Here is a 27,211-nt window from a genome sequence, read left to right as displayed (position 1 = left end):
CTGTGGTCTCTGGAGCAGCCAGCATGGGCCCAGGACTGGGCTGGGGAGCAGGACCTGGAGGGGTTGGAATGGGCCCAGGAGCAGGTAGGAACAACCGGGACCTTCCTGCCCAGCCTGTAGGTGGGTGCTCCTCCCTCACCAACTCTCAATATCTCCCCTCATTCCCACTCCTATCTGTTTGCACCCCCATTTGCAGGGAATGGCCTTCTCCTCCTCCCTGCACTGAGGAGGGTTCTTGTCATTACCATTCAGGTCTCTTTTGCAATTCCCTCCCCCTCCTCCCCCCCGATGCCAGGATAGCCTTTCTAAATCTTCCTTTTACATTAATCTTTGAATTTCTAAAGTCTTTATTAACTCTACTGAATTATGATTTCCTAGGTGTCTTTCCATTTCTTTTTTAAAATCTTATTAAATGTTTCACACACAACGTCACTGGTAATGCCTCAGATCACTGATCAGAGGAAAACAGGCATGGGAAAAATATAAATAAATCAAAGTGCATACCATACTTGAAAAACAAAGGACCTTGCAAGTATCGCTGTGAATTTCAGCTGCACTGTACATACTTATACAGGGATAATACTTTAATCGTTGCGACGATACAGAGGTTGTTCCAGACAATAATTAGTCTAATGAATTTAGAGGCCAAGATGAAGCTAATCTAGCTAAGCAGAATGAATGTCTCAGCTGTTCCTGATTGAAACAATTCTCTTCTTGTGTGTTGCGCGCACGTGTGTGCATGTGGGAGTAGCAGTTTGCACAACACCTGCCTACAATATACTTCACAATAGCCAGAGTTATCATTTGACAATCTGAGTTCCAAACTGATGTAACTAAAATAACAATTTAAACTAGACCACTTGATCAGTGAAAAGTATATTAATGGATATGCCACAGAGCTCCAGAGAAAATCAACGCTTATGCAAAGGATTGGCTATACCAATTAAAGAGAATGTAATTCCCCATGACAACACATCAGGGTAAAAGAAATTTCCCTACACTCTATAAGAACTTGTAGCATAGGTCTACAGCTGGTTTATGCTTGGTTGTTGCTAAATATCCCTTCCTCGTAACACACATATACACCAAGCTAAAGAGAGTGCCACACCTCAAAGGCATTAGCCATGCGTCCCAGGAGGGGCAAGCAGTCTTCCACTGGATCATGGATCTTTCACTACTATAATCAGTTTTCTTAGACGACTGAAGCCAAATAGTTACCAATTCCCATTACAAATTACATTTTGTGGTGTGTGTGTGTGTGTGTGAGAGAGAGAGGGAGGGAGGGAGGGAGAGAGAGAGAGAATTTTTCTCACATTTAAATTAGGGGAGGGGAAAAGGGAGGGAAATTCTGAAAATTGTGCATACTTCTTGAAAAGCAATCAGAACAGACCTGAGAATCAGGGTGTGTGTGTGTGTGTGTGTGCATACGCAATAGACACACACACAGGGCACTGTCTTGCACCCAGCTTTTTGGTCTTCCTCTATTCCCAATACGTAGTATGGCTTTCCCTTTACCTAGACCAACATTGTTATTAACAGAATCTCTTTGAGAATGAAGATTTACAAATGTGAATTAGTTTTGTGATCATCACACAGGTAATAAATAAACAGTGTGAGAAGTCTGCAAAATCTAAAGCTGTTCAGTCGCTGGCATCCCTAGTCAGTAGCTGATCTACCCGACTTGACTTGTGACATTGAAAGAAATGTTAATTTTTGTATTTTTGGAGATGTTGGAATCTCATGAGACATTAGCAGATTTGTTGTCTGTCAAGTTTGTGATCTGGCCTCTTGTATTGCTAATCGGCTGATCCCTATGAGTTTAACATCCAACCAACAATTTCACTTTGCATGTCTCAGTGGAGTCTGTTCAGTTGTGACCATGACACCCACAAAAAATCCTCAAATATTCAAAGTTTTTTTTTAAGTGGCTCTCATAGAATCAATGACTAGACGTGGTTATTTATTAAAATAATAAAAACAATTCTTAACTTTTATACAGTCCTTTTTATCCATAGATCTCAAAGCCCTTTGCAAAGGAGGTCAGTATCATTACCCCAATTAACAGATGGGGTAACTGAGGCACAGGGAGGTGAAGCGATTTATGCAAGGCCACCTAGCAGGTCAGTGGCAAAGCCAGAAATAGAGTCCTGGTCTAGTGTTATATTCGCTAGGCCACACTACCTCTCATATAAATGTTATTTGGTATTAATTTAGCCCCATTTTTGATAAGTGAATGGTTTGCAACCCAACTGGTTTCCTCTAATGTGTTCATTATTCCCCTAAGAGTTTCAATGGATTTTAATCTTGCTGGTTGCTCAGGAACAGTGTGCTTCAGAAATTTAGAATTCATTATTTATGTTGTGTGATTGGCCATATGGTATTGTTTCTGCTCCCAGATTGGATGACTGAAAATTTATAAAGTGGAGAATAACATTTTCAGAGGACTCTGTGTTAATGTTCGTGACACTTTTGGGAGATAATGAAAGTTTTATTACTTTATTTACACTACAATACCAATGAGTCGGTCAGCCAGCAATCAAGTATCCGGAATGTCATATTCCTTATGTGTGATGTTTCTACAAAGAATGGTGGGAAAAATAAATATGAAGGATACAGTATGCAAGGAGAAACCTCCAGCGGGTTACTCAAAGCAGATCTCCTATGAGGTTGGTGAGAGAGAGGTGTCCTGTGAAATTTGCATATTGATTCATTATCCAAAGCCCTTGCTAGTTTCAAATAGCTTACATGAGAATTAAATTCAAAATTCACAGTTATTGGTTGGTTGTGCAATTTGAAAATTATTTTCAATTAAGATTTTAGCTCATAATTCACTTCTTTGAAGAAACTTCAAGCTTCCAGGAAGTGAATGTGAAAGGGTTTCCCATTTAAACTTAAATCTGTGAATCATTTTCTTCACTATTCACCCAGTGTTAGTGTAATATAATTAATATCATTCTGAAATATCACATATTATAGCAGAGGGAAGGCTGGTCTACACTGGAAAATTAGATTGACCCATGCCCCTGAGCAACATAGATAAGCCAACCTAAGTCCCTGTATATCCGCCACTAGATTGACAGAAGAATTCTTCTGTCAACCTAGCTACTGCCTCTTGGGGAGGCGGATTTCCTATGGGGGCAAATCCTTCCCATTACTGTAGTAAGTGTCTACACTGAAGCACTACAGCGCGACAGTTGGGCCACTGTAGCATTTTAAGTGTAGACTGTGTCTCAGGCTTGCTCCACCATACTTGAGACATTTCCCTTGTGGTCACAGAAGTTAGTTGCTTCCTTTCATGTTAGTAGAACATGTGTTCATGTGTCCAAAAGGTGTTACTTCTGAGAAGGACTGTGACCCAACAACCTCTCAATCATGTGCAGGGAGGTACGGAAATCTCATGAGTCTGGTGTGTACATTCTAGTTCACCAACGGAATGCCTTGTGAGGTCTCAAATGAAAGCCGGTATCACATTGGTCTTCCATATTATTGTGAAATGCATGTGTAGATACTGTGTAAGGCGTTAAGTGTCTACACATACTGAAAATATGTTCTCAGGGCTTGTCTACACTTAAAACACGGCAGCAGTGCAGCTGCAGCACTTTAGTGAAGCGTTACCTACACCGACAGGAGGGCTTCTCCTATCAGTGTAGGTACTCCACCGCCCCGAGAGGCAGCCGGTAGGGCTGTGTCTACACTACATCCTATGTCAGCTGTAACTTGTGTCACTCTGCGGTGTGACCCCCCCACCCCCGGCCAACATAAGTTATACTGACATAAGCTCTCATGAGCACAGCGCTATGCCGGCAGGAGAGCGTCTCCCGCCAAAATAGCTTCTGCTGCTTGCAGAGATGGTTTTATTACGCTGACGGGAGAGGTCTCTCCCATCAGCATAGAGTGTCTTCACCAGACGTGCCACTGCAGCAGTGTGTGTATAGATATGGCCGAGGTCAACAGGAGAATTCTCCCATTGACCTAGCACTGGTCTACACCAGGGCTTAGTTCAGTATAGCATCTCTGAGAGACGTCGCTATACCACAGTAAGTTCCTAGTGTAAACCAGGCCTTAGGTGTATAGAGGTCTGGTCAGCAGCAAAGATGTAAAACAGGTGTTCTGCCATCTGTCTGCTTACATTTAAATTAAGGATTGTCTCATTCACAATGGGCTTCCTATCACCAGTCTGAACTGCATGCAGATAAAGGATTGTCAGAACTTCAGAAATAATCAAACAGGAAGAGAAAAAGAAGCAGGGTGGTTTTTGGGAGGGGTATGTGTGAGGACCTTATCTTGAGGTGCACGTCACTGGTTTGCTTGATTATATTTGCGGGACAGATATAATCCAGGCACCCTTAACTGAGGAAGTGAAAGGACAGTGGTTTTGCTTCATTTAAACAAGGTCTCAACCAGGCTTGGTTGAAAATGCTGAAGAAAACTCTGAAGAAAACTTTCGGTGAGAGAAAATTTCTTTAGATAAGAAGTTAACCTGTTAGTTAAACTTAGTCTCTAGAAAGCCTGTTATGAATTTGTTTTCACATATAACCATTTGTTTCCAATATTCTTACCACTACTTGAATCCAGGAGCAACGGAAGCCTGCTAAATGTGGGGGGGGCCATGGGCACTCAAACCGTGGCACTGCCCCCCTGCTCCGCTCCCTGTACCCTCATCCCACCCCTTCTCCTGAGCACCGCCTCTTCCCCACAAGACCCCGCTCGCTCCTCTCCGCCCCCTCCCCCAGTCCCTCACCCTTATGGCTGGTAAAAAGTGGGCTATGCCCTCCCACTTTTAAAAACGATGGGGCCATGGCCCGCTGGTGCCCCCCCATTCCTGCGCCCCTGCTTGAATCTCTATTCTTTGATAATAAACATATTCCTCTTTTCACTATAAACATACTTAAGTGCTGTGGCGCTAAGCTAAGTAAAATAATAGTCCTGAGTGGAATCTTACAAGCTGATGTGTTTTGTTCCTTTGGGAACAGCAGGCCTGCTAATTCTGTGAATGTTCAGTGGATAAGGGACTGGATGCTGCAGGGAACATTCTGAGTTTTCGGTGGGGTTGGTGTCTGTCTCTTGCTACCTGTACAGAGAAAGCAAAGCCTGCAGAGGCCTGTAAGAGAGTGCTTGTGCTGCCAGAGCTGGTGGTTTCTGGGAGCTGATCAACAGCAGGCACAGATGTACTTCAGGCTATGGACAGACAGTGATGAGGTGCCTCAGCACTCTGGGTACCCCTGAGGAGCATCACACAATATCAGCCAATCAGCACTTTCTGATTCAGTGATCCCGGGTGTCCTATATGCGCTATGCACCTGGGGCATAGGGAGAGGAGGAACAAAGTGTTTCTGAAGAGAAGTTGGTAAGGGTGTGAGTAGCTAAGCACCCACTTGACTAACAGACTCTATGCGTGGCTGTGCCAAGTTGCCTTGGCTCTTTTCTCACTCTGTACGCCTCGGTTCTTGTTTTCAGGAGCTGTGTGTTTAACTCCCCAAGCACTGCAATAAAAAAAAATCAACTTAAATTCAATCATCTAAAACATCTTAATTAAATGAATTCTCATAATTGTTTGCTCAGAAACTATTTTTACAAGCTGCAAGAGCCGTACATTAATTTGTGAAGCTGGCTGGGGTTTTACAAGTGTAGGTTTCATAAACATGACAATAGCAAGTAAATAGTATTTCCTTCACAGTGCAGTTCACATCCGTTAATGTTCGAGGATGATAGCATTCATTTTGTGGCTCAGGTCAAGGCCAGCTATGTCTACAGAAATTTGAGCTACATCAAAATACTTACTCTCCATTTGTTTATTAGTTTCATGTCAGGTTTGACCAACTGACCTTTGCACTTAATTAGTGCATTTCCTTGAGTGCTACAGCTGGATTGTGAGGAGAGATTACTAAAAGCCTCACTCAGCGTCCTGCTTTTCTAATGTTTGCAAGCAGACTACTAATTATATATCTGATTCAGAATGTACCATGTAAGCCCTAATTTCCACTGATTCCAACAGAATGTTAATGGACATCAGCAGCACAGCAGGTGCAAGGGAAGAATCAGAAGATAAGGGATTAAAATCATCATCCAGTAGAGCAGTGGGAAGCTTGCAAATAAACCCCTGGGAGAGTTTTATATTTTATTCATCTTTATCTAGAATTAATAGTAATAATGCCTGACTGCTATATAGTGCTTTTTACCCATAAAGCTCAAAGTGCTTTATGAAGGAAGTATAGTTATCCCCATTTTACAGATGGGGAAACTGAGTCATGAAAGTGATGTGTGTTACTCCCAAGTCAGCCACTAAACTAGCTGCAGAGCCAGGAATAGAATTCAGATCATCTGAGCCCCAGTCCAGTGCTCTTTCCAGTAGGCCACACTGCTTCATGAATCAGCTCCATCTTTCTTATTTTAGATACAGTAACAGGGTTGGAGTAGTACCACCAAAAGTGTACATGCCTTCAACCAAGTAACCACATCATGCTACTGCTTCATCCTTCTTTCTTCCTCACCACCTCCTCGTCACCTTCACTCAGATTGTCACGTCTGAAATTTAGATGGTAAGCTCTCTGGGGTGGCCACGGTGTCTTTCCATGTTCTCTGAGGACAGTCACATTAATGAAAATGTCAAATGGGACTGGGTGCAGAGATAAGGATTGGAATCTGTGGGAGTGACCATGGGATGCAGCATGTGACTTGGAAAGAATGTGGGACTGGGGATTCCTGGGTTCTAATGCTGACTCCGTCACTCATGTCAGTCACTGTAACCTCCCTTCTCTGCCTCGTTTTCCCCATCAGTAAAGTGATCATACTTGGGGTATCTACCTCACAGGCCTGTTCTGAGATAGAATCAAATACTAGGTGTAGAGTGCTTTGATGGCCCCAGGTGAACAATGCTATAACAAGTGCAACGGATATTTTTATTTGCCATTGACTCTAGATACCACAGTCCCTTTTATCTGCCTCAGCCAGGCTTTGGTTTTATTGTCCCATTGACGTTGTTATTGCTTGTCCTGTGCTGTGGGAGAATGGGACCAAGTTCAATGGCACCCACACCTCACCCCCCCAAATTCTACTGCATGAAATTCTTACCTCCATGAAATACCCTTTTATTCCCATCTCCTCCACAAACACACACTCCTATAGCTCATACTTGAAAATACTCATTGATGAAAGCGGTGTTGATGATTATTTCTGATTAGTCCCTGTTGTTGGCCTGTCACCCCCCTCCTGCCCCACCCTCTCTGCACAGTACCATGGGCATCTACTCTGTGATACTATATAGCTGGGCAAAATGTTTTGAACCAAACTTTTTTTTTTTTTTGGTGGGCGTGGGAGCAAAAAATGCATATTCAGGTCAACTGAAACATTTCATGAACTTATGTCAAATTGGCCAGTTTGTTTTGGTTGAAAACAAACAGAGGAAAAAAGCAAAATGTTTCATTCTGATATTTTCTAAATGAAACATTTTGATCTGAAGCAAATTTTAGTTTAGAAATCTTTCAGATTTGTTTTTGAAATTAAAACATAAAGAAGCTCAAAAACTAAACATGTTCAGTTCAACACAAAATGACGGATTTATTTTGTTATATTTTGTAACCAAGACCGTTGCCTGTACATCTCTATATAAATATAGATAAAATCAAGTTTTCATTTCAAGTTAACATTCTGAACAAAGAGACAAAATTATCAGAGATCCATTGAATTTCAATTTGCATCTGTTCCACTCAGCCCCAAAACTGGGCAGTAGCCAAAATTTAGCAATGCACAAAGTCAAAAGTCTATTGAAACATTATGGGCTTGATTCATCTACTATGGCAGAGAAGTTGGCATTACCTCCTGACAAGGAGCCCAGGCACAGAGCTGGGAGCCCAGGGGTGCTGCAGCACCCCACAGACCCCTAGTTCCTGCGCCTATGGTACCACAGAGCAATTCTCCTTCAGGGCTTGTTCCTTTCAGAGGTGGAAAGGTTTAAATTTACAGCCAGGGATCCACAGAAGTATAGGCTGCCCAGAGGAAGTGCTTTATCAACACATATCCAAGGAGTTCAGGCCATGAGACCTGCATATCTATATTTTCAAATCATTTGTTGCAAGCACGCCTCCTGTGAAACCAGCTCCACCCACTTTGGGTATGTCTACCCTGCAATGTAAGCCCAGGAATAGTGGGACTCGAGTCGGCTGACCTGTGTTAGGGAACCCTGGGCTTGAGCAGGTACATGTATTTTAATCCTAGGTTAAGAATTTTCTGACCTGTGCTCGTACCTAAGGCTCCAGCATCCACACTGCAGTGCGCAGACTTGAGTCAGTTTCCCAGAGGCCCTAGCATTCCCCTTCCCCAAATGTGGCCTCTCTAGCCCTAGGAATGTGGTGCACTCTGGGAAAACTTTACTGCCTACCCTTCACATTACCAGGAAGCAGCTCACTTTGCAAAAGGCTTGATGGAGTTATTCTCCATTGCAAACCCAGGAGGCTCTCTGGCAGTGTGCTTGCAGATCAGTGATCGGACCAAAATGGGTTAATGCTGATCTGCGCTGCTGCTGTTTGCCAAGGGGCGGGGTGGGGAGGGCTTCTGTTTTCAATACAGTGGATTGCAGATTATTGGATTAGAGAGAACAACAGAAATTATCCCATGGAATTGTGGGATCATCCGGATAACGCCTGGGACCTGAGTCAAGTGGAGCTGCAGCTACACAGCAAAGCAATAAGGCTCGGACCTTGGCTTGACTCAAGCTCAGACCCTGCAGGGTCCTGCAAATCTAAGCCTGAGCCCTGGGTTAGTGAAAGTGCAGTATAGACACAAGAGAGGGGGTTAGCCTTGAGCTCTGGCTACATTGCAGTGTAGACATATGCTTTGTGGCCTGAGCTCGAACCTCTAGGTATTGTGGGGATTTGCAGTGGTCTTTTATTAGTGCAGCACACCTTTCTGATAACCAAAGTGGGGAGCTGTAGTTCTGGGTTATATAATAACCTGTGGCTGCATATAGCTATATATCTAGTACTCCCTGTATATCAGTAGCTGAACTACCCATATGCATGTAAACCTAAATTGTTCGGTTCTGTTGTGATGTAAAGCGCAAACTAGCAAGACTGAAAGAGAATCTGTAGGGATGCTTGTAGGTTTGCTAGTAAGTCCCATGCTTGAATGTGTGCAATTTTCCCGGTAAAACAGAGAAGAAATAAATTGATCCATACTAAAATTAGACTAGCATCCTTTTCTATACAGAGAGCCAACACTAATGTATTTCTAAGTTGATGCTACATGAGCAGTATAATAGCACACTTAGCAAGTCAAAGGTAGGTGGAAGCAATCTCTGCCTCCTTCAGAAGTTAGCATTTTCAAAAGGATTTCTGGGAATAAAATAAAATTGACAAAAGTCTCCGCAATTTCACCATAAAAATGTTTGCATTAGGTTGAACACAAGGCTAGGTTCGGGAGCAACTATATAGAAATACTCCATCACTAGCATGGGTTGGAAACAGAATGTGTTTAGTAAACACGTGACAAAGTGGAAGACAATCCATTCTTCCCCTTCTCTGGCACTTTCCACCCTCAGCCCACGGTCACTTAGTCAACCAAATATTTTTTCTTTTAGCAGGGAGTGGTGTCTCTTCCCCTGCTCACAGAGTTGTGTTTCAAACTGGCACATCTCAACTCACAGGTGCTGAAGCCCTATTGTAAGCGACTTAGATGATATTTAAGGAGCCAAAAAAGATTTAGATCTTTGGTTCCTGTGCCCTGTCTGTTGCTTAGTACAGTACCTATCAGACGATACATTGGTTCTTAGAATAGATTGTGCTGTCTTTGGGGAGACGCTAATGATGGATCAGAGCTCCATTCTGTCAAGCACTGTGCAAACATATAACAAAAAGATAGTCTCTGTCTCAAAGCGCTTACAGAGAGACATACAACAAATGTACAGCAGACCGCACAAGATAAGTGAGATAATGGGCATGATAAGCAGCAGTCATCCCATGCACTGCTCCAAAGCTAGACCCACACCACAGCAAATTACAGAAGTTCTTCACTTTTTCCTTATTATTTGGATGCTTGCTCCTGTCACAGTTACAGAGTTAGTGTCACCTCTGACCCCTCTCTGGTCTCTTTTAGTGCACTCCTCAGGTGATAGGCCTCATGCCTTTATCCCTCCTGATGTAGTATCGTGCAACTTTCTGACTCGTAGACTGGGTACCCTGTGGATGAACCATGCTTACTCCAGAAAGTCTGACTGGGTTCCTCTGCATGCTGCTATTCCCTTCAGAAGCTTGTGACCAGTGGGAAATATAGTAGTCAGACAACCTTCTTAAACCAAAGTATTGTTTAATCTTAACAGTTGGGACAAGGCATAACATAAGTGAAAAAATATTTTAGACGTACATGCAGACCTTTTGTTGTTTTAGGTGATCTAAACCCTTCTGTTCTGTGAGAGGAACCTAGCTTTTAAAACCCTCCTGCATGGATTTGTCTGTAGGTGTGAACCTGCCTGCCCAAAACAGTCCCCCAGCCGCTCCCCCAACCTCTTGAATAAGAGAGAGAGTGTCCTTTTAATTGTTTATAGTTGTTTTAATCCGTTATTTGCAAGCATTGGCAAAACAAGGTGTGCAACTTGACTGGCGCCCAGAAGGCAGGGTTCTCTCTTTGCCACAGTGAAGTGTTTGGTGAGGTATGTTCTCTCAAGTCATTGTTTTGCCTTCCTGCTTGATTTTATTTTTCAATAGGCTGCTTTTTAAATTAAACTAATGCATTCATACAGTAAACATCCCTTACAACAAGCAAACATACAATATTCAAAAGTTACAGAGTAGCAGAGAACCCTTCGTAGTTCCCTCATATCATCTGTCTTCAATGGTCAATTTATCCTTTGAATTATTTTCATTAATGTAGTATCTAATCAGAGAGACATCAGTCAAATTGCAAATATTATTTGTATGCTATCTACCACAGAAAACCCCTGGCATCTGCTATGCATCAGAGCAACTGTCTGAGCACATAACTAGAGAGTGAGTGATTTTTTCCTTGGCCATAACTGTGCAGATATTTAGCTTGTAATCATAGGAACCTAAGCATTAGCTTGCCTTAAAACCTGCCAGAGTGGGAGGTTTGAATTTATAACTTCCTTGTAAGTACTAGTTAGCACTGAAATTTAGGTTTTTCTCTGTGGGCGATGTTAAAGAAGGCAAGTGTCTGCAACACTGGTGGTATCACACTGAATGTGACCTTTTGGCAAACTATGCATAAGCAGTCTGCTGTCGAGATCTCGTTGTTTCTCTCATAAAACCTCCTGAAACCAAAGCTCTGATCCACGTTCTGGAGATAATGTATTATACATACTGTAAAGCTGCACCTGGTGGATATACTGGAGCACTGAGGTGATATAATTAAGTTTAATATTAAAGGGGCTCCTAAGAAAAATTCAGTTATTACAGAATGAGAGGTATTATGTGACACTTGAATGTTTGGGCTTTTTATTATTAACTATGAAATATAAGACTATAGAAGTATACTAAGGCAAATCCGTTCATTTTATTCTAACATTAGTCACTGGAGTCTATGGAGACAAACCATATCATGTGACCTTTAGACTCCTCACCAATGCCGTGATTGAGGCCAGTAAATAAAGACCAGTTTCATACCAGTACTCATACAAGACACACCTTTATTCTAATGTGAGGCAAATCATTTTCAAAGGCAATATTACTGAGACTAAACCAGTTTTGCTAGGGAGACTATTTCAAACAACTCAGGCTCTGATTTAATTGGTTTCAATTTTAATTAGCTAATTATGCTATTTAAGTGTGATGCAAGTATTTGAGAAGCTAGAAAAATTCTAAATAGGAAAAATTTTAATTAACTTACTGCTGTACATAGCTACTTTTCTTGTTAACTAGTGGGTAATTGACCACACATCCAGTAATAAGATTCATTCTCTTGTTGATTACTTTACTTGCTGGATAAGCAAATGCCTGCAAGCAATTAAGTGCCAGTTCTGAAGGGGAAAAAAATACATATGTGAGTTTGTTCAAAATGTTATTACATGCTTTGGAGAGTTCTTAATGCAAATGCAATACAAATTGTCAAGTTACTTACCAGGCTTACTTGGAGGAGCCAGAGGTAGCATTTGTAGTGAGTCTTCCTTTTGCCTCTTGGAGTTTCCATGACATTGATGAGCTTTTGAGAGCAAAAGAAGATACAGTAGGGGTTAGAAAGAAGCCCCATGTTATGGCCCCTAACCAAACAGAAGACCTGGAGAAATAGCAAGGCAATGGAGTGATATATTATATATAGTGCCATAGCACCTAGGAGCCCCCATCATGGAGCAGGACTCCACTGTGCTAGGTGCTGTACAAAGACAGCATTGCCATACCTGCATGGATTTCTTCGTGTTATCTGCCACCATGTCTTGGTGTAATCAGTGTGATATATGGCAAGTGTTATTTGAGAAAACCCTAATAAATGTCTGTGACACCATAAACAATCCTCCTGTGGCCTGAAATAAATCCTCAGCTTTTCAGGATACTGCCTGCCAACCTGCTTAATTATATTTTCTGGCATACTCAAGTCTGCGTCTGAGGTGACCAGACCATTGATAGGTACACAAGATGCACATTTTCCCATCAGCATGCAATCCTGTTCAGACTAAACCTTTACTTCACTGCTTGCTTGCTTGAACTAGAATCTTAACAGAGGACGTAGAGGATTATTATTTCACTGAGGGTCTGTCATGTGACATATAAGATAATAGGCATAAAGCCACACATGCTGCTTTGTGTAAAGGAGCCCATGTGCTTACACTTTCACAAATGGTGAAAGTTATCACAAACCCGGTAGCAAACTTGCCCCATCCTTACTTTCTTTTGGGGGGTGGAGGGGGCTAGAGGAACTCGCTAATCCTATGTGTTGAAAAAGCCTCTTTTGAACAAACAGATTTTAAAATGATGGCTATATACAGGAGAGCCATCGCTCTTTGAGGCATTATGGGGAGGGGAGTCTTGACTCTTGGACTTCTCTTATTTATCTAATGTTCCTCTCTCTTAAAGAGCTTTCACTGGATTCAGGTAGCCGCAGACTGGTCCAAGAATGGCAATGCTCTTCACTGAGATAGCCTTACCATCTGTCATGGGTACCAGGCGAGCCATGCCTTAGTCCCTCTTGAGTGTACCCCCTCAGGTGACAGGGCTGGCCTCCTACACCTCTCTCTGTAGGAACCCCCTGGTGTACCCACTCTTAGACTTGCATCCGACGAAGTAGGTATTCACCCACAAAAGCTTATGCTCCAATATGTCTGTTAGTCTATAAGGTGCCACAGGACTTTTTGCCGTTTTTACTACTCTTAGACTGAATCTCTGGGCTGCAGCCCCATGTTTACCTACCATGTTAACCTGAAAGGCCCAACTGTGTTTGGCCCTTTTTCTCCAGGCACCTGTGATAGGAGTTGACTAAAGTGACTCAAGAAACATCTTCAAAACAAAGTAGCATTTCATTGTCAAAGGAAACACAGCACTTAGGACACTGTAGTGTTAACCCATTTTTCCTGTGTGCTTAGTTCCTTCCTAAGCTTAACCTCTCTATGCATAGCTCAGGAAGGTCCAGCTTTTTCTCATCTCTGGGCTGGGAGTGCCAGCCTGCTCTCTCTAGTCCCTGTGTGCCTCTATCAGTCTAGATGTCAGTCTCTGTCTGCTGACAATTCACTTGGCCCCCTCCTCCTTCCTGATGCCAGTATCTTTGAGGTTTAGGATTCTCCCTTTGATCCTATGTTTTAATCTGGGAAGAATAAAAATCACCAGACCAGCTGCAGCTAGGCTGAGGGTATCCCCAGCCACTGATTCCCCAAGGAGCTTTAGCTTTATCATGGTTTTGTTTCCTGTTGGCAACTCCCTTAACAGCCTCCTTTGATTGAACTCCTGGCCCTAACGGGTGTTAGTATCACAGATAACCTGAGGGGCATATGATATTTACAAAAAGTACTACACATAACTCCCTCATTCTCTACCCCCTCTGTTCTATGACAAAGGCAGAAACACTGCTATTGTACGTGTTCTACCAGCGTCAGGGTAGAGAATGTTCTGTAAGAAAACCAATGCAGAGCAAAGTGGAAACTCAGTTTTTCCTGCCCCTTCCCTAAAATGGTCAGGAAGAATTAGGTTTCCACTCTGCTCTGAATTGGCAAATGGTAAAGATGCTTTCACCTCAGATCAGTGAATAGATTCAGACATCAGTGTTCCAGGTGACATATTTTCTAATGAATCTCTAAGAGGTTTTTAGGAAATACAGTGCGAGCAACATCCAGTCTAATCAGCAATCAAATCTGGCCATTTAAAATCCTTTTCTGGGCACTCAGCCCTAGTCTTTAGGCTAAATAGTAGTGAATCCTACATTGAAGAGGAGAGGGAAGAAAGGAACCCCAGAGGTTCCTTAAAGAGGTGTAAATGAGAAGCTTCTCCAGCCTTATGACTGCCATCATTGCCACTGCCAGCGTTCCTGCCTTCTCTGAAGGGATGAAGAATGAGAGGGGCCATATAATTGTAGATATTTCAGCCACACCTAAACCTCACCTGAGTGCAACTGTAACACCGACAGACCCCGGTGATCAGCGGACGGGATCGAACCTGGGACCTCAGGACCTTAGTGCATGAGCCTCTACCACATGAGCTAAAAGCCAACTCACTGTTAGCAGATTCATTTTCTCTCTCTCTCTCTAAGTGGTCTCGGTGCCACTAGATGGGACAGAACACCACACCCAGAAGGTGTGTGGGTTACAAAACTGCAGGGAGATGACAGAGCGCTGCTTGCATGCACCATCAGGTCACGCCCCCACTGTGCAGCTTCTACAAATCTTGAAGTTCCCTCCATTCCCTCCTTCAGAACACAGTCGCACTGGTTCTACCTCCAGAAGGCTCCACCTGCAATGGGTGATCATAATTTGCCTCAACTGCTGCAATCAATAACATCCTTCTGGATAGCCATTAGTTCTTAACACTCCAAAACAAACACTACTAGGCAAGTATTTAAATAAACCAACCACAAGACGACTCTCATTTGAAGGGATTCAGGGGGAAATGGTGTAAAGGGACCACTAAAGAGGGCAAGAAAGCCTTTAGCACACCAATGCTTTTATATACTTTTGTGCACTAGGAACTTTTCTTATTTTGTTAGTGTTTCTTGCATTTTAATTCCCAATTATAACTTTCCCCTTATAGAAACATGTCAAGATTCAACAGTAAAGGTCCAAACCAGGCCAGTGAATAATAGTGCTGCAGTAGTAGCTTTAGACCGTCAGGATTAGATTCAGTAACGTTTTTGTTATTTAATAAAGAGATACAGTAACGGTTTAGCTTTCTAAGGCCAGGTCTACACTATAGACCTCTATCGGTACAACTACATTGCTCAGGGATGTGAAAAATCCATACCCCTGAGCGACGTAGTTATACCAACCTAACCCCCTGTGTAGACAGCGCTGTGTCAACGGGTGAAGCTCTCCCACTGGTGTAGTAGCATCTTCACTAAAGCTGTGGTGCTGTATGTGAAGACAAGCCCTGAGTAGTGGTGGTGTATATAAGGTCGTTGTAACCACAGGCACCGACTTTACAGTGTGCCGGGGAGGGAGGGTGTGCTCGCCCCCAGCTCTGCCCCAGGCCCCGCCCCCGCTCCACCCCCTCCCGCAAGACCTCACCCCACCCACCCCTGCCCAACCTCTTCCAGCCCCTGCTCCTCCCTGCCCTGTTCCGCCCCTCCCCCAAGAGCTCCGCATCCTCGCTCCTGCCCCCTTTCCCCCGAGCCTCCTGCGTGCTGTGAAACAGGTCATTGTGGTGGGCAGGAGGCATGGGGAAGGAGGGAGGAGGAGGCGCTGATTGGTGAGGCTCTCTGGTGGGCAGGAGGTGCTCGAGGGTGGGGGGAAGCTGATAAGGGGGCTGCCGGTGGGTGCTCAGCACCCACCATTTTTTCCCCATGGGTGCTCCAGTCCTGGCACACTCACAGAATCGGCACCTATGGTTGTAACTGCCAGAAGCTATGGAGTTTTATTTAAAATTATTTAACTAGAAGGCCTACATATTCAAAAATGACTAGTGATCTGGGGGTACCTAAAGCTCTGAATGCCCAGCTTGAGATACCTAAAAAAGTTCTGATTTTCACAAAAGTGCTAAGCACCTGCCTTTGAAAATGAGATCCTTTTAAGACGTCATGAGTATGCAACCAAAAACTGAAGCACTCAAAATCACCTGTCGCGTTTGCAAATTTAGGCTTGAAAGAATACATTTAATCAAAGATGCATGAGATGTAGTGATCCATTCTCATGGGTTATAATACATAGAAACATTCTAGCCGAGTTTTTTTTTCCCAGGACATGCTGCAAGCAAAATATATACTTGCAACAATCCTACATACCTTTCATGAATTTAACTGCTACCCTTTGCATGACCTCATTGGTCAGTTTTGGTTTGTTTGGTTTTTTGTATTGCCCATTTGTACAGTTTTATTATTACTTGTTTTCCATTTTTGTAATATATAAATGCTTGATGAAATAAGGAATAACAAACAACAGGAGAAAATATGGATTATAGTGAGTCCATTTTTACTTTCTAATGTAGGTGTTCCATTTTTTCCCCTTCAAACATAAAAATATGGAAGAGTAGAGAAGAAAGAAAATCAATGGTGACATCACTGTCTTTAAGAGACCAGGTAGCATACAATCAGCACTGAGTGCCAAGAAATATACTGTAGGTTGCAACATTTTTATTGTGGATTTGCAAAATGGTTTGGAAGCTTTGATTTATTTGGTCATTACTGGATGAGATCTATCCATGGAAGGTGGTATGGGTCATGACTGTGGTGAGAGGACTGTGCCAGGGCAAGTAAAACATAATCCCATATAATATTTTGCAGTCCTGAGCAGGACTCCTTCCTTTCAGTGGTTAGTCTTCACCTGTGTCACTGAGGCCTTGTCCACACAGGAGCTTGAACCAGTTTAGTTAAGCTGGTTCAGTTAAACTGATGCAAACCTTTGTGTAGACACTTTTATTTCAGTTTAAGACTGGTGTCTTCTGATTTAATTTAGTCCTAGTCCATTTAAACAGAACCAAAATAAGATCATTCAAACCAAAATAAGAGTGCTACACAGCCTTTCTCACTGGTTTAACTAAATCAGTTTAAAATGATGCCTTATATTAAATCCAATAAACTCTGCATATAGATCAGCCCCAAAGCAAGAGTGTCAAACTATGCACAGTATAAAGCTAAAAGTGCTTGCTTTTGGCACGCCCAGTATGAACAGAAGATTTGGGAGGTTGTTCCAATTTGGACTTCACTGACAAGATCAAAATGGCTATAAATGTGTACCATTATCGAGCAGTTGCCTTGATTTTCTTCTAAACCACTCTATTTAGCAAACATGTTTAAAAGTCATCAAATGAAGATGAGCTCTTTTTTGTTGTTGTTGCCTTACCTTTAACAACAGGGTTTGCATTTGGGAACAGAAGTGAAGGGAGTGGCAGCTTGTCACTAGGACGAGTGCCGGGCCACTGGTGAAACATGTGGCAAGTTCAACAGACGGACAAAGTGATGTATGGTTTTATTTTAATTGTCCCTTGCTGAACATGAATGTCACAGCGTATTCGTCAGTGGCACAGCATCCGAGATCAACCGTGGGGCAGTCTTGTAGTCCAGGAAAAGGAGAAAGCAGGATGCACAGAGGGTCCACCTTCCTTGTGTACTGCCTAGGAGCTTCTTCCAACCTAGCATGCCAGGGGGAAGTAGAAGACAGGGAAAGGTCAAGCCAGGATTGCTGTGGGTCTGGCCTGTAAGACTGCCAACAAGCTTCCATTACACTCTAAAGTTTTGATCGTTACAGGAATGAATCATTTTGCACATTGAGTTCACATTGCGCCTGAACCTGCCTAAGCCATCCTCCCTCACAAAGAGTCAACTGGGCACCTTATCTGGGTAAACAACATTTGCACGAGTAGAGTTTGCATGATTAGACCCTTTTAATCTTCCCATTGACAAAGGCTAATGTTTTGCTTTCAGTTCAGGGTTTGTACTGAAAACAAAACTGTATCGTCGCTCCTACAGGCCTGTGAGATTCTCAAAGCTCAGTGCCAACATTCTCACCATTTCCAAAGCCTGCAATGAAAATGAATGACAGTAAGGAGGGAAGACGGGGAGAGAAGAAGATTATGACAAGTACAGGTGGGGGGGGAGAACAAAATCTCTCCTCCCTTGGGGATATTAATGAGGACCAGGAAAGGTCCAGCATTCAGCCGTTCTTGTCACAAAGGTAGTAATGGGTAGAAAACATTACAACATCCATTGGATGATGGGCTAATGCTTTGCTGCAAGGAGTGACCTCTTGATATTTGACCACTTTGCATTTTAAAAGAGTTTTGGTTCATTCAAAGAATTTCATGTCAAAGGTGTCATGTCTCTTACCATTCTCCCATTTGTACTGAGAGGATGGTACCGTTGGGTTTAGAAACTCCAGGTCAAGTTCATGCTACCCAACCTAAATATCCAGTGCTGCAACTTTTATGTTGCAAACTCTTCTAATTATTTACAGTTAAGACTAGAAAGAGCGATACACTCCCACTCATACATCATGAGTTTAATAGTTTGACTCAAACATTATTAGGACCCTGATCCTGCAAACACCTACTCACAGGCTTCACTGGACTCATATAAATAGTCCCATTGATGCCACATGAGTGCAGGGTTAAGTACATGTGTAAGGATTTGCAAGAGTGAGGCCTAGGTTTGTATTCCCCTTAGGAAAAATAGTGTGAAAGGAGTTGAGATTGGGAGAGGGAAAACACTCACACCACTAAAAAAAAAAAAAAAAAAAAGAGTAAAATGGAGCAGAGAGTAGAAAGGAATGAAAAACAAATACAGACAGACTGTGAGGACAGAAATAGAAAGGGAAAGGAAAGCTCCTTGAGGATTTCCCCACAAAGTTTACTCCATAGTGTTCATACAAGAGAGTAGAACATGCCATTCCAAAGAGTGAACAAGGGGTTTGAATTCCACACCCTTGGTATCCTCCAGTTCTGCAGGAGGTCAGAGCCATCTGCATGGAGGCCTTTTGCCTTTATACTGGTTCTGAAGCCTTGCTCCCAATCGCCCAGCTTTTCAGCAGTTTGTGCCCGCGACAGCTCCTGAAACACCCACCCCCTGAAGTGAAGCGGGAGTGCATTTTGCACACAACTGGGGTGGTTGATGTAGGACTCCTGATCCCAGGTGTCTCCCAGCCTCTCCTCACAACCACTCCACATGCAGATAATCTACTTCTATAGAGCCCATGGTGTGGGAGGGGACAATGCCTCAGAGTCCATGCCTACACCCACCACTCAGCCAGATGAAGGTCTAGATATGTCGGGTTCCCTCTGCACTCAGATCTAGGGGACACAATCTGACCTTTAATTCGTACTGATCCACCTGGATTCCTTCTACCAAGCCACTGAAGTAACAGTTATTAATTTCAGAGCAGCTCAAGAAGTCATCTAGGGGCCATGTTGTCAGTGCATCATCTTGGTTCCAAAATTCATCCCCAGGGCAAACCAGACAAACAAAGTAAACTCTTCATGGTCCACTGTCTAGTCAGAGCACATTTTAACCATTTTACTGTATTATTCTCTCCTCTGACTGATAGCCCTTTCATGGGGACCTTACTGCGAGTTAAGAATTGTGCCTAGATGGAATGTCACTACTTTCCATAGCTTGTTTCCTTTCCTTTCTGCATTTACTGTAATCTGACTTGTTAAAAATAGTAAGCCCCAAAGATTGTATATAGTTAAAAAGTGGTCTTCCCTGAGACTTTGATTTTTTTCACCTGAAAAATTAAATCTAAAATCCAGGTGTGTGGAAAGCTCTTACAAGGACCTGGATAGGTACTTAAGATCTATTCAATGAAAGACTCTAACCTGGATTTCTAATACAGGATTAGATTCAAGTGAATGAACCTCCAATACAATTTATAGGATAAACAAAAACGAATTGCAGTGAGCATCTAACAATATGGATGAACTTTCTCTACATATTTGTTTGCTTTAAAATATCAAAATGTGTTAGAGACGCTGTAAAGTTTCAAGCACAATAGGAAAGTGGGAAGAGGAAAATCAGTTAATCATTTGGGAAATGTTGCAATGATGCAAGGGATGCCATTATGTGATTCACATGAACATTTTTGATGGCAGCTTCTTTCCAACACTACAAAAAGAAAATGCAGGAGACTCTAGTGAGACTCCCGACCTGCCCGGTGGTTGTTGTTTATTATTACTATAATGACTAGAGACGGCAATCTGGATCAGTGCCCCCTTGCGCTAGCTGCTGTACAAACCATAAAGTACAAGGTGGTACCTAATGCTGAGAACTTACCACGTAAGTAAGACAACGAGCAAGTGAATGTAACCTACACTTGCAGGGAGCATTTAGAAATCCAGTAATAAAAACATTTATTTATACAGGTCAAAAGAAGAGTTAAAGTCTGCCCCCTCTAGCTTTTCTGGCCATCACTGACTAGCCCCCTGAAAGACCCAAAGGTGAACGATAACCTACCTCTTCCTTATGACAGTTTTTTTTTAACAACAGCTGAAAAAATGAGGCTATTTGATTGTATTAATACCCCCTGTACTGTACAGTAGCATCCGATGAAGTGAGCTGTAGCTCACGAAAGCTTATGCTCAGATAAATTGGTTAGTCTCTAAGGTGCCACAAGTCCTCCTTTTCTTTTTGTGAATACAGACTAACACGGCTGTTACTCTGAAACCTGTTCAGTAGCTATGTTATTTTTCATGTTTGTATCAATACTGATTGCTCCGTTCTTTAGTCTTCGTATCTGTGTGCTTTCCTGATGTACTTTCTGCTTAATAATACACACGGAAACCTGAACTGCATTTGCTTTTATTATTATGATTCTCCCAACATTTCTTCTCGCTATGTTCCCTGGCAGAATGTATTATCTATCTATCATGGACTGGGTTAGAGATGCCAAATGAATAATGGAAAGGTATTTTTCTTCCCCCCCCCCCCCCACCTTAGAACAAATGGCAATTCTATTCATTATTTAATTACTAGAAAAAATTGCTGTATAGAAACAAATTTATAGTATAAATCCACATATGTGTATATATAGAGATATTAGAATATATTTATGAGAACAAATTGTACTCCTTGTTACCTGGGCACAACTGCCTTTGAAGACACTGACGCGTTGTTCCATTCAATTAACTGAGGTTTTAGTGTCCTTGATTATAACAACACTCCTGGATATAACATTACTATTTTCCTTTCCTCAACTACTCTGTAACCCCATTTGAATATCAGCTATTATGTACCATGAATATACAAGAGAGTAAACTTGTATATATAATGCTGATTCTTTTCTTTCTTATATTGCAATAAACAAGTATCAAGCATCATGTGTTATGTATGTGTTATGGCATTCAGCTGGAAGGAAAGCATTAACCAGAAACAGTAATGTTAAGATACAGTAGAAAGTAATGCAATCAAAACTCTTTCCTGATTTTTTTTTAATTTGATATTGTTATTTATTTGTATAACGCTAGTGCCTAGGACATAATGTCACAGCGATACAGCATCACTCCTGCTTGACCCACTGAGCTGAAGTTGTACTGTAATTAATATAGCCATATAATTATAGAAGGGTATAATTCTACTAAGGTATTCTAATGGCATCAGTATTCTTGAGGTCAAATCTTGCACTTTTGGCTAGTGTGACCAGATAGCAAGTGTGAAAAATCAGGACACTTTTTTTTTTTCGGAGGAGAGTATAGTTGCATACATAAAACAAAGCCCCTAAGATTGGGACGGTCCCGATAATATTGGGATGTCTGGTCACCCTACTTTTGGCCAACATATATTGCTATTGATGAAATTTCCTAATCTCTTCAGGGCTGATGGCAAGTCCCTCAGAGCTTCTAAGCTCCACAAGGGTGGGTGCACAGAGGAGCTCAATTCCTGCTGAGTTTTGGAGCTCCTGTGCAGCTCTTCTGCGTGTTTTAGCCCTGCATACTTCAGTTTGTGGCTGAAATCAGAGAGTGCGGCACACTAGCAAGACTGAGAGGTAAGGTGTTCCACATGCATTATGGAAAATAGAGAGTGAAAATACGGCCCCGTTATCATAGTTTCTGAGCAGCTCACATTCTTAAATGTAATTACCCTCACAACACCCCTGTGAGGTAGGGCAGTGCTATTATCCCCATTTTACAGATGGGGCACTGAGGCACAGAGAGATAAACTGACTTGCTTGAGGTCCCCGAGGAACAGGGAATTGAACAGAGCAGGGCATTGAACTCAGGTCTCCAGCTAGCAAAATACTGGATCATCCTTCCTCCCAAAAAAATAATACAAAATGGGAGCGATGATTATGGAATTATCTACTTTACCTGTTCAAATATTGGTCTTACTGCTAGTGCTCGTCAATGGGTAGGCAACTACCTAGTAGAATCTATTCCATATAAGCAACCAAACCACCTTCAGATAGTAATTATATTCAGTCACTGAGATGGATGTGAACAAGTGACATAGAAGGAATAGCTCAGTTTCTACTTATCACAAGCCATCCATTTCCTTAGCATAGTCTTGAGTACAGGAGTTCAGTGACTGATGGTGCATCTAATTTGAATGCTTCATATACTAACAACATGTGGGGGAGGGAAGGAGAAACAGTGATCACAGTAGCTCAGGACATTGTAAAATGAATTAAATCTGTCTCCACAAAGCATTCTGATGATCATAGGAAGTGATATTTTCAGTAGATGAGTTTTTACCAGAAGGAAAATTTTAGTCATTACAGCCTCAGAAAAATAAGCAAAAGATCTCCAATGGGTTGATAATCGTGTAGGTTATCAAGCTTAGTGAGATGGCATATGACAAAATGGAAGCAGACAACAAAGCAACCGGTACATATCCCAAAAAGAGAGGTGCATTTGTCAAACTCATCTTGTATCTACCAAGGCAATTTCTTTGCAGTCGGAATGATTTTAGCAGACAGACATATAGGAAAGAAGGAAGATGTCATTCATGAAATTGTGAGCAGGGCTAAACCTACATAAATCTGAGGGAAATAATAAAGTGAGATGAAAAGGTACACAAGATAGTTACAACTTCCTCTGCAACTAGAATCTTGTTCTTTATTCCAAGAGACCAAATTCATCCTTAGAGAAATCAGTAGATACATAGGGATTGATTCCTGGATTCTAAGACTGAAAATGGTCTTTATTCTGAAAGTAAAAATGATTTTCTTAATGGATCTTTTATACAGATCCCTTTTTATCCATAATGTATATTTATATGCCTGTATACACACATGCATATACATAAGTACCTTTAATCCCACTGAATTTAATGGGCCTGCTCATGTATGCAAATTTATTTCATGTGTGTATATGTTTGCAGGAACAGGGCTTATGTTTTTAATACATTTTTGGTATTTAAAAGAGCTAAGTGAATACTGAAAAGAAAGCCCACAAATATCTGTTTAATTTTTTTAATAAATTTTCTTTTGATGTGTACACCTTTTTTTATGTTCACTTTCCATTCATACTCTAGTGAAAGTTATTTGAGCTCTAGTGAAATTCTTTTCTTGACTGTTCTATTTTTCATTATTGAATGATACTTCTTAGAAATATTGTCCGTTTAAGCAGAGCTAGGTAGGAAGATGGGTTCTAAGTAGATCTGGTGTGGGGGGAAGGGGGGAGAGGTTTTTTTTTGTTTTTTTAATGTTGGATTTAGGGTTATTTTTAAAGCCATTATTCACATTATACCTAGAAAATTATGTGCTGTGCATTCAGACATGTTTGGTTATTAAGTGTGGGGCACAGACAAGTTTAAGTGACTGTGTGGGCGAGGCTGGATATACACAGCAACCTGATTGACTGGGGGGAAGGGCTCATCCAAATGCAATTGAGAGGAGGGTATTGATCACAAACAAGTCTGCTTATGGGGCACTGCGCACTCACAAGCCTGATTGGTTGATTGGGGCAGGTGCACACAAGCCTGAGTTGTTGACACAAAGGCAATTAAATGAAAAGTTAAGCCACCCTCCAATACATCCATACCCTCTACTCCTCTACCCACAAGCACACACCTTCCTATTACCACAACTGACATACCACAGACCACATACTGCACCATTAATTCTCAGGGATGCCACCCTTCCATCGCCTCCTTTAGGGACCTTTCTGAACATACCTTTACCAAACCACCCACTTCCAACACAATCAACTACTACACCAAGCAGACACAACTACTAGTGTTGCGGGAGGGGGAAAGTAACCTGGTAAAATGGTGCATGCAGAATGGTGAAAAGGTTGTGATATATGGGCTGTGGTGCTGTGATGAATGACAATTGTGGTAATGGTAAGGTACGTGCTTCTGTGTAGCAGAGCAGATACTATTAGGGGGACCTTAATTTTCATTTATTTGCTCTTGTGTCAGGGTATGGTTCTGTATGTAGTAACTGTAACAGCTTCACAATGAAGTTTTTGGTGTATTTATAGAGAAAGCTCCAAGCCGTGAAGTTTGCATTTGGATCAAGATCTGCGTATCCCCAAAGTCCAAGGTCTTCAGTTCCAGATTTTCAGTTCAGGCCCATCTCTAAAATGAGAATGTTTTTGTAATCATCTTTAAGCAACAGCTTGTAGTTACCCTATCAAATCTGACTTTGTAGCATGTTTAGGAGAATTAATGTGCAGATGCAAATCATGCCTATTTAGGAGTGCTAGCTACATATCAGAGGCAGGGACTAGTTTGAGTCTAAAGACAGAAGAAGAGGGATTGTTGCCTTGAGCACAGAGCTTGCTTTCTGCCTGCTATGTACTGTTTGTGCAGTTTGTAATTTTTGTATTATTAACTATGATTGGTGGTCTTGAAGTAAAATCCTGCTCAGGATATCTTCCAAACAAAAATGGAAAGTCTGATCTTGATTCTGTTGAAAGAATATATAACCAAATTATAAACAAATCATATATATCTGTACCATTGTGCTTCTTTATTCTCTTTCCTTTGTTAGAAAATGCAGCTTGAAAATGGTTATAGTAAATGTGTATTATTCTACACTGTTGGTGTAGCTCTCTAGTGTTCTGCAAGTTTTAAAATATACCTTATAACAATGTGTTTATGTTTTAGAGAGAGAAAGACATTCTTATTTATCTCTCTGTATCTGTGTTTAGGTAGATCAAATACTATTGAGAGATTGGACCTGATTTTCGGTTCTCAGAAGCAATCTGCAGCTAATCTGTGATAACTTTTTGTGCCTGCAAATGATTCCAGACAACTGCTGGGGATGCATTTTACAGTACTTAGGGTTCAATCCTGTAAAATGCTGAGCAATTTCTTTCAATTTCCATTGATCTCAATGGGAGCTGGGTTACTCACCATTTCACCAGTTGCTCAGCACCTTGCAGGATCCAGCCCTATGATATCTAACTATGTGATTTGTGGGCATTATCAAGTAGTTAAATGTTACAAAAGGTATACGCAATTCATGATAAATACATAAAGGCAGTCTGAATTAAAGCTCTGCTAGGTATCAGGGCCATCGTCTCTCGTATTTCTTGTTGCTATGTATTGCATGAAGTAGTCTTAAAATTCTTAATAAATGAAAATAAAATCTAAAAGAATATTAGGAGGAATAAAAAGAGGTTAAAAATAAAATCAATATCTAATACCATTTGTCAAATAAAGTGTCTTAAAACCTGACTTATTCTCGAATGGCAAAAGCCTATAATTAGTCTGTTGGAAAGAGGGAGATAAGTCAGATAAAAGGTCAAAAACATTGTTTTCCTTCACTGGGAATTCTTTTAGTGATGCAAAGCAGAAAATCCTAATCATTTTGTCAGTCACCTTTGCCTTCCTGCCCAGCCAGGAGAGAAAAGAAATTTCCATTAGAAGACAGCATCCTCTCTCATAAACCTTCACTAAACAGCAGCACCCAATGCCATCAACCTTTCAAAGAGGAATGCACCTGGATCAATAATGCGTAATGACAGATTATGATTTAAGAACTAAAGGTCACATGTAAAAGTGAAAATGAAATTTCAACAGTCTGCCTCCTTCTAATATGTCAATATCTACCACCCTACCTGGGTCCTGTGTGCAGGAAATCTCTGTAGTCATATTGCCTCCTGAACTTGCCAACATTTACTCACGTAAGCAATCCTTACCTAGTGAGTTGTTCCTACTGAAATTGATGGGACTCTCTGTGAAAAGGCTAGAGGGAGGATTTGCAGTGTCACACTTAGGTAAAAAGCAGATGAGGAATTATTGGTGGGATACTGCTTACTGGTCTGAAATAATTTATTATCGGGGATAGGTGAATCAGACGAGAAATTTCATACATCCACTAACCATCCATTCCCCTTTCGCATGGTACTGACTTGTGCCATAGACCATGGGAACAACTAATGCTAGAAATCCAGACAGAGCAAAGTGCACTTTGCACAGAACAGTGGCAGATTCCGAGAAGAAGGCTCACTATTAGGGAGTGGCTTTTGTGCTCAGAGGAATGCAAGAACTGCAGTAGTGTTGCATGAGTGCATCCTAGGTGGCGATATGAACGAGGGTTCTTGTGCCTGTCACCCCTTGCGCACCCACCACATGACATATTCAATCTGGCCCTTTGAGTTTCTGTAGCTGTAGCTCTTTGTCAATGTTTGCATTGATCAGCCTCTGCACTTTTGTTTTTGTCTCTTTCTTTCTCAACAACAAATGTGACAAAACCATTCCTGGAAAGTCCTGTCTCATGAAAGTGCCAAGAGAGTATTTCATCACTTCCTCTTTCTCTAGTGGGTCCTGTGCCTGCACCACCATTTGTTAAAGTGGAGACAGAAGAAGAAACTTTAATAGAAGCATTGATTTTTTTTCATTGTAAATAATGAATGGGCAGAACAGTTTGGAGCTTAAGTATCTGAGGTGAAAATAAGTAGAATCACAAAAGAACAGGGAGAAAGGGGGGTGTAGTAGAGGCCAAAGCTAAGGCATGGGGCCAAATTAATCCCTGGGCTTAATGCCACTGACTTCTATGGTGATACCCAAGGGATTAACATTTGGCCCATGAAATGGATGCCTTTTGGTTTCATCTCTCTGCATTCCCACCCCTACCATTCAAGAGAATCACATTTGGTTCACATCTGCTCTTTCAGGGAGAGAAGCATCAGGTGAAGTGTGGGATTTGGTAAAATCCCTAGCAAATTCTTCAAGTTTTGGGTTTTCAAAACTTATTTCT

At 41.7% G+C, this 27,211-nt stretch overlaps 1 long non-coding RNA gene across 1 annotated transcript; it reads left to right on the top strand.

Moving 5' to 3' along the window:
• On the top strand, positions 1–26,068 carry LOC122461527. Its single transcript, XR_006283469.1, has 3 exons — positions 1–84; positions 21,877–22,048; positions 24,486–26,068. It is a non-coding gene; the product is annotated as an uncharacterized LOC122461527 (long non-coding RNA).
• The last annotated feature ends 1,143 nt before the right edge of the window (positions 26,069–27,211 follow it).

Source organism: Chelonia mydas, chromosome 8 (genome assembly GCF_015237465.2).
Source record: "Chelonia mydas isolate rCheMyd1 chromosome 8, rCheMyd1.pri.v2, whole genome shotgun sequence".
In the NCBI taxonomy this organism is placed as follows: domain Eukaryota; kingdom Metazoa; phylum Chordata; order Testudines; family Cheloniidae; genus Chelonia; species Chelonia mydas.
This window is presented reverse-complemented; position numbering and strand designations above follow the sequence as displayed.